Genomic DNA, 8,686 nt, shown 5'->3' with positions numbered 1-8,686 from the left:
CATACATAACTACGCATTGAAAATACCATGAACATAGGCGGGGGCACAATCAGGACACGCCTCGCATTGTAGCTTAACCACACTAGGGGCTATACACCTGTGACATTCCTTTTCTCTTTCAGGGCCTCACTCTTCGGAAGCCCTTTCCGGCAGTACGATTGTCGGACACATTCCGGAAGCAACAACCAAGGCAGCAAGAAGCTAAGATGAACACGGGAACCGCCAGGTGGTCTCTAGTAATACTTGATATACCCATTTTTCACTATTTATGTATAGCTTGCCCTGGGATAGGACATTTCGAATTGTCCTACTTTATGCTTATTGCACTACTTGTACCAGTACGCTTCGACGTATTATTCAAATAACAATGCATATCATTAATCTGTCATTGCATTATTTAAGTTTTTCTCTTTTCTCTTATGCGTCCATTTACGACAATCCACACCTGCACGTTCTGGTACTGTCAGTACGCTAGGGGCTCTCATTTACCCCACAATACGGCGCAGGAAGTCCGAACACTTTCGACAGTGCGGCACCCCGAACTTATAGCATTATATGCATCATCTCGGAATCATGTCTTTGGTCAAATGTTGGGTCTCCCGGCTCCCATGATTTCGTACCTTACGTTCCGCTATATCGGGTAAGGTAGCGGTGGGAGAACTACTGCAATTGTGTCCCGGTTCTTCCGGACGAGCACCTCAGTAGAGAAAGCCAAAAACTGACTGTCATGATAAGGCGAGAGATTGGTCGTTGTTCGAGAGGTCTCAAGTCCTTAAAGACTTTTTCCTCTTCGGGCGAGGAGTCGGCCTTGTCCGGCTTAGGCGTGTATAGCGCCCCAAATTTGGCCCTCCGAATACCAGGGGCTTTGCCAAAAAATTAAAATTATAGACTTCTATGGCTAAGTGAGAGTGATAAAGCATTATAGTCTGATTGCCTGGTTCGTTGCACTGAACACCTCCCTTGAAGGACCCAAAATTGGGGTAAAGAGTGTTCAAATTTACCCCGAACACCCCAGTACTAGTTACATGGGGGTAGAAGCCGACGACTGGCCAACTCTCAGATTTTATAAAAACGGCCGAACAGAAGGTAATATTTTAAATTAAGAATGCGTCGCATGGCGCAAAAGAACTCGTTTCATATTACAGGATCACATGGGCATGTTCATTCAAAAATTACATCCTTGGCACGCTCATCTTCCACTAAGCGGGAACCCTTCAGGACACTCTCATAGTAATTCTCGGGGCAGCGATGCTCCTTGCCCTCCGGCGGCCCCTCCTTCACTAGCTTCACGGCGTCTAGCTTCGCCCAGTGCACCTTCGCCCGGGCAAAAGCCCTGCGTGCACCTTCAATGCAGACGGACCGCTTGATGACTTCAAGCCGTGGGCAGGCTTCCACAAGCCGCCTCACCAGACCAAAGTAGCTGCTGGACAGGGGCTCACCAGGTTGCATCCGGACTATAAGGCCCCTCATGGCCTGTTCGGCCGCCTTGTGAAGTTCGACCAACTGCTTCAGCTGGTCGCTCAAGGACACGGGGTGTTCGGTCCCAGTATACTGAGACCAGAACAACTTCTCCTTTGATCTCCCTTCCTTAGCCCGGTAAAACACCGCGGCATCCAGTACACTGCGAGGAAGATCTGCAAACGCTCCTGGAGAGCTCCGAACTCGGGTAAGAAAAAGGAAAGTCTCCTTCACATGCTTGCTTTGCATATTGAATGCCTTACCCGCTGCTATCTTCTTCGCCGCGTCAATCTCTTGGAGGGCCTTGTGGGCTCGGCCTTGGCGCTCCGAATGTTTTCAAGCGCCTGCGCGAGCTCGGACTCTCGCGTCTTGGAGTCAAGCTCCAAGGACTCGTGCTTTTTCACGAGAGCCTCGAGCTCTTGCTGCACCGCACCTACTCAGGCTTCTTGTTTCTCCCGTTCCAGGCGTCCTTTGGCCGCTTTGTCTTCGGCCTCGGACACCGCCTTCCTCAGGGTCTCCACCTCGGTTGTGGCCCCTGACAAATTCATGATGATCCTATTACTTTACACCCGAACTACTTTTTAACTATATAGACGGAGGTATATCTTACCTTTGCTCTCTTCGAGCTACCCCTTGGTGAGGCTGAGCTCGTCCTCGGACCGCTTCAGGGCCTGTTTCAGCGCAGAGACCTCCGCAGTACGTGCGGCAGTGGCCAGCAGTGAAGCCTGCACATACACATAGACATACTCTAATTAGACTCCTGAGTTATCATTTGATCCTCTATTCGGCTTTTCTTCATGAACGCCGAACAGAGCATCAGGGGCTACTATCTATGCAGTAATATTTTCTTATATTTTGAATGCTTACCTCAAAGCCTGTTAGGAGGCTGGCGCAAGCTTCCGTCAGTCCGTTTTTGGCAGACTGAACCTTCTCGACCACCGCACTCATGATAGTGCGGTGCTCTTCTGCGATGGAAGCGCTGCGAAGCGCTTCCAGCAGGGTGTCCGGTGCCTCTGGTTGGACAGAGGACACCGGCACAGATGGTTGGCCCCCCTTAATGGGGGACCACCTGCCAGAGTCCGGAACCATCGAAGGTTCTGGTGCAGTGTCCGGCTGGGGCCCGAACTCAAAGCCCGTAGGAGCCTCGCTCCCTTGGTACCCAGGGTCCAGGAGGTCGCCGTGAGGCACCCCCAGGATTACCTCCCCTTGTCTCGGTGCCTTTTGAGACAACACCTCGGCGTTGTCCGTAGGGCGAGGGGTGGAAGCCGTCGGAGGAGAACCGTTGTTCATATCCGACGAGTCCAAAGAGCCGCTTGACAAGGATACGTCGAGATGAGCTCGGGACAGACTGCATAATCATGTTCGGCATGAGGAAAGGCAGTATAATAAAACATACCATGAAGCACTATGGTGTCCGGACACTTACGACTTTGCCAGGGGCTTGTCCCTGGGTAGCCACTCATCGCCACTATCGACGGCCATCGTGGCACAGTCCGGAGGGAGGGTCTTTCCCTTCTTGGACCCTTCGGCCTCCTCGGATGGGTCGGCCTTCCTTTTCTTGTCTCCCTGGCTGGGGGGAGAGCTTTTCTCCTCCTCCTCGTTTCCGTGGGAGGAGTGCGCGTTGGAGTCATCGGACGATGAGCCCGATGTAACCTTGCGCCGGAGACCCTTTCGGGTCCCCGTGGCCTTCTTCTTGGCCTTCTTTTCCGGCACCTCGTAAGGTGCCGGAGTCAGCATCTTCGTTAGAAGAGCGTCTGTAGGATCTTCGGGCAGGGGGCTGGGCAATCAAGCTGCTCCGCTGTCTCTATCCAGTCCTGTTAATGGCATGAAAGCTTAGATCCAGCACATAACTAAACCAGGGCGAATAAATACCCTGAGAGATATAAAAGCCTACCGGATGGGCGCGGCGCTTTGCGCTGAGTCCGCGGTCCTCGGTAAGGGAGGGAGGCATCTCGGCACCCTTGAACAGCACCCTCCAGACGTCCTCGTGCGTCGTGTCGTAGAGCTCTCGCAGCGTCTGGTGCTTGGTCGAGTCGAACTCCCACAAAACAAATGCCCGTCGTTGGCACGGAAGGATCCGGCGGAAGAGCATAACCTGGACCACGTTGACGAGCTTGATTTTCTTGTTCGTCATGTTCTGAATGCACGTCTGGAGTCTGGTCAGCTCTACCGTGGAACCCCAGGACAGGCCCTTCTTTTTCCAGGAGGAGAGCCGCATGGGGATTCCGGATCAAAATTTGGGGGCCGCCACCCAGTTGGAGTCACGCGGCTCGGTGATGTAGAACCACCCCGATTGCCACCCCTTTATGGTATCCACTTAGATTCCCTCGAGCTAGGTGACATTAGGCATCTTGCCCACCATGGCGCCTCCGCACTCTGCTTGCTGGCCACCCACCACCTTCGGTTTGACATTGAAGGTTTTCAGCCATAGGCCAAAGTGGGGCATGATGTGGAGGAAGGCCTCGCACACAACGATAAACGCCGAGATGTTGAGGATGAAATTGGGGGCCAGATCATGAAAACCCAGTCCGTAGTAGAACATGAGCCCACAGACGAACGGGTGGAGAGGAAATCCCAGTCCACGGACGAAATGGGTAAGAAAAACTACCCTCTCATGGGGTTCGGGCGTGGGGACGATCTGCCCCGCATTTGGCAGCCGGTGCACGATATCCGCGGCTAAGTATCCGGCTTCCCGTAACTTTTTGATGTTCTCCTCCATGATGGAGGAGACCATCCACTTGCCTCCTACACCAGACATGATTGGAGTGGTTCAAGAAGAAGAACGCGAGCTTGGGCATTAGAGCTCGAGTGTGCGGGAATGGGTAAGAGAGAAGGAAGAAGGCTGGGTGAAAAAGTAAATCTTTGTCCCTTTATAAGGGCAGAGGAGGCGATGAGTCTCCCCACTTGCCTGGCAAAAACCGCTTATTCCCCAGGCACCGTAATTGATGGCGCGGTTGGGTTACCCACGCCCGTATTGATGAGAATCTCGTGATAAGGGGAACACGATCTCTGCTTTGACAAGACGTATCAAGAAAACCGCCTCGCGATATGTGCGGAGCTGGTTGAGAAAAGCGGTTCGAATAATAACCGGGCCATGGTGTGATGTCATGCTGTCAAAACGTGTCAGCAGATTAGATTTGTGGAAATATTATTCTCTCTACGGTGGTATGTGGAACTTATTTTGCAGGGTCGGACACTATCCTCATATTCAAACTCTACAATGGTGTATTCGGAGGACGAACCCGCCTTGCAATGCCGAAGACAATACTGCACGTCGGACTCATCGTCATTGAATCCTGGTTCAGGGGCTACTGAGGGAGTCCTGGATTAAGGGGTCTCCGGACAGCCGGACTATATCCTTTGGCCAAACTGTTGGATTATGAAGATACGAGATTGAAGACTTTGTCCCATGTACGGATGGGACTTGAAGGAAATATGCCCTAGAGGCAATAATAAAGTTATTATTTATTTCCTTATATCATGATAAAAGTTTATTATTCATGCTAGAATTGTATTAATCGGAAACATAATACATGTGTGAATACATAGACAAACAGAGTGTCACTAGTATGCCTCTACTTGACTAGCTCGTTAATCAAGGATGGTTATGTTTCCTAACCATGGACAAAGAGTTGTCATTTGATTAACGGGATCACATCATTAGTTGAATGATCTGATTGACATGACCCATTCCATTAGCTTAGCACCCGATCGTTTAGTATGTTGCTATTGCTTTCTTCATGACTTATATCTCATGGTAGATCGACTCTTGTAATACTCATATCTCGTGGTAGACGCACAGTTCGGGACCCCCTACCCGAGATCCGCCGGTTTTGACACCGACAGTTGTCATGGCCAGGCATCATGTATTCTCCCTTCTCCTCCAACAATGAGGGCAACGATGCTTGGCTAATGAAGATAGAGCTGAAGAGAGAAGAGCCCGGAGAGATCAACAAGGATGATGGGATCAAGAAGGCCATGGGGGATCAAGTTCCGGCAGGAGTAGACGAAGACATCCTTCAACCTCATCACAATCTCTTTACCCCAACGAAGATTGAAGCTTTCAAGATGATTGAGTTAGCTCGTATTCAAAACAAGTATCTCACAAGTGAAAATATTTTGTTGAAGGAGCATACCATCTCACTCAAGGGCATTATCCGCAAATTGGAGGATCTCCTATGCTTGATGTGCGACTATCCATCATCACCAACACCTTCTTCACCAACAAAGAAGAACTGAGTATCGAGTATGGGCACTCCCCTTGTCAACTTCCAAGCTTGGGGGAGTGCCCCGGTATTGTATCACCGTCACACTTTTACCTTTACTTTTTTAGTTCGATCCTTTTGGTAATATCTTGATCTAGTAGAATAAAGTTTTAGTCTGATCTAGTTTTGAGTTTTGATTTATGATCTTTCTATGTAATCGAGTCCATGAGCTTTATATAATAAAGATTGGTGTTGAGTCAAGGGCTTGATTATCTTACTATGATCTTGAGGGAATAAAATAAAACAAAAAGAATAAAAAGAAATAAAGAGATCATATGGATCTTATGGAGAGTAATGACTTCACATATAAAGATATGATGAATAAAAATTGTTGAGAGTTGAAAAGCATAGTTTTGGTCATCGTTGCAATTAATAGGAAGTAATAAAGAAAGAGAGGTTTTCACATATAAATATACTATCTTGGACATCTTTTATGATTGTGAGCACTCATTAAAATATGACATGCTAAAGAGTTGACGTTGGAGAAGCAAGACAACGTAATGGGTTATGTTTTCTTACATCTGAAATAAATTATATTGTCATGGATCATCTAACATGTTGAGCTTGCCTTTCCCTCTCATGCTAGCCAAATTCTATGCACCAAGTAGAGATACTACTTGTGCTTCCAAATATCCTTAAACCTAGTTTTGCCATTAGAGTCCACCATATCTACCTATGGATTGAGTAAGATCCTTCAAGTAAGTTGTCATCGTTGCAAGCAATAAAAATTGCTCTCTAAATATGTATCATTTATTAGTGCGGAGAAAACAAGCTTTATACGATCTTGTGATATGGAAGAAATAAAAGCGACGGACTGCATAATAAAGGTTCATGTCACAAGTGGCAATATAAAGTGACGTTCTTTTGCATTAAGATTTCGTGCATCCAACTATAAAAGCGCATGAAAACCTCTGCTTCCCTCTGCGAAGAGCCTATCTTTTATTTTTGTCTTATACTTCATGCAAAGAGTCATGGTGTTATCCACCTTTCCTTTTTACATTTTATCCTTTGGCAAGCACAATGTGTTGGAAAGATCCTGATATATATAGCTAATTGGATGTGAGTTTTCATGAACTATTATTGTTGACATTACTCTTGAGGTAAAAGGTTGGGAGGCAAAACTATAAGCCCATATCTTTCTCTATGTCCGATTAAAACATCATAACACGCGTGTGTGTGTCAGCAATTGTGAAAGACTAAATGATGGTTGAGTATGTGGACTTGCTGAAAAGCTCTTATTGACTCTTTCTGATGTTATGTTAAATTGCAATTGCCTCAATGATTGAGATTATAGTTTGTTGGTTCTCAATGAAGTTTATGATTAATAGTTGAAATTGTGATTGAATTATTACTTTAGCATAAGAGATCATATGACAATATAGGACGACAGTTTGGGACACCTAGGTGCCCAAGCTCCTTGCCTAGATGCCGTTGGATCACACTAGTTTTTGTTGATAAGATGTGTTTAAATTTTGCATGCATACTTGCATTACTACTTTCCTATTTGTTTGCATGACATTACTATTGCGGGAAGTAATAATGATTGTCTAATTAATAATTGTCATTATTTATCCCTTCTTGATAGGAAATTATAATTATTTATTTATCATGATTTTTGGCATGCATGGTAGATGCAAGATAAATTAATTAGAAAAATACTACGCAATATTTTTATCACGTACACCAACACGTACACATTTTCATCGAGTATAACACCAACACATATATTTATTCTCGTTGGGTATAACACCAACATGTATATTTATTCTTGTTGGGTATAACACCAACATGTATATTTATTCTCGTTGGGTATAACACCAATACGTACATATTTTTATTGAGTATAACAACAACATGTGCATATTTTTATTAGGTATATACTCGCTAACTGGTATCGTGGTCTAATAAAATGTATATATGGGTTTCTCGGGTACATTTATCACTTATTAAAAGGTGTGAAATTTATGGTTATATACAAATAAAATTTATATCGAGTTATATATATATTTATGTGAATATTTTCATTGGGTATAACACCAATGCGTACATATTTATGTGTATATTAACATCGAGGTATGTATATTCATGTGTATATTCATATTAAGGTATGTATATGTATGTGTATATTTCTATTGAATATAACACCAACACGTACTTATTAAAAAATCTATGACATTTATGTGTATATTTTTATTGAGTATAAAACAACACGTACATATTTTCATTAGGTATAATACCCACTAACTGATATCATGGTCAAAAAACATGTACATGTGATTTTCTCTTTGTTACATGTACGTATATACGCATCCAAGTGTGAGTGTTCAGATTATTTTTGTTTCGAAAAAAAATTATTGACTATTTAGGTTACTAGTGTATGCAAACAAAATATGGAAAGCCATTAATTGTCAATTGTATGTCATGCACTATTGAATATGAGTTAACATCACAGGCCTAGGTGCCCAGGCACCTAGGTGTCCCAAACAATTTACCTATATATATATATATATATATATATATATATATATATATATATATATATAGTGTTACTATTCATCAACCAGGGTGCAGAATAAGTTATTCTTCATCCGAGATAATCTTATGATCATTTCATAATTAAATTACATTTCGAATTCAAATAGTTACATTCCTATTGATTCACTACGTAAAATTTCACATAAGAAAAATAAAAATATAGGTCATAAGACAAGAAAATTTGTCGTTTATGTGTATTTTAAACTATGTTTTTATGTTTGTAATTTTACATAATATAAAATATTTTTTACGGTGATTATATATTTTCTTACGGTCCCTTTTTGTGTCGGAAATAAGACAAAACTTACAAAACGTAAATTTATGGTGCATTGATGGTAAAATAGAGGGGGGTGAAGAATAACTATGCCTCACCCAGGGTGACGAATAGAGTTATATATATATATATATATATATATATATATATATAT

The sequence above is a fragment of the Triticum aestivum genome, chromosome 3A (genome assembly GCF_018294505.1).
Source record: "Triticum aestivum cultivar Chinese Spring chromosome 3A, IWGSC CS RefSeq v2.1, whole genome shotgun sequence".
NCBI classification, from domain to species: Eukaryota; Viridiplantae; Streptophyta; class Magnoliopsida; order Poales; family Poaceae; genus Triticum; species Triticum aestivum.
Note: the sequence above shows the minus strand (reverse complement) of the source record.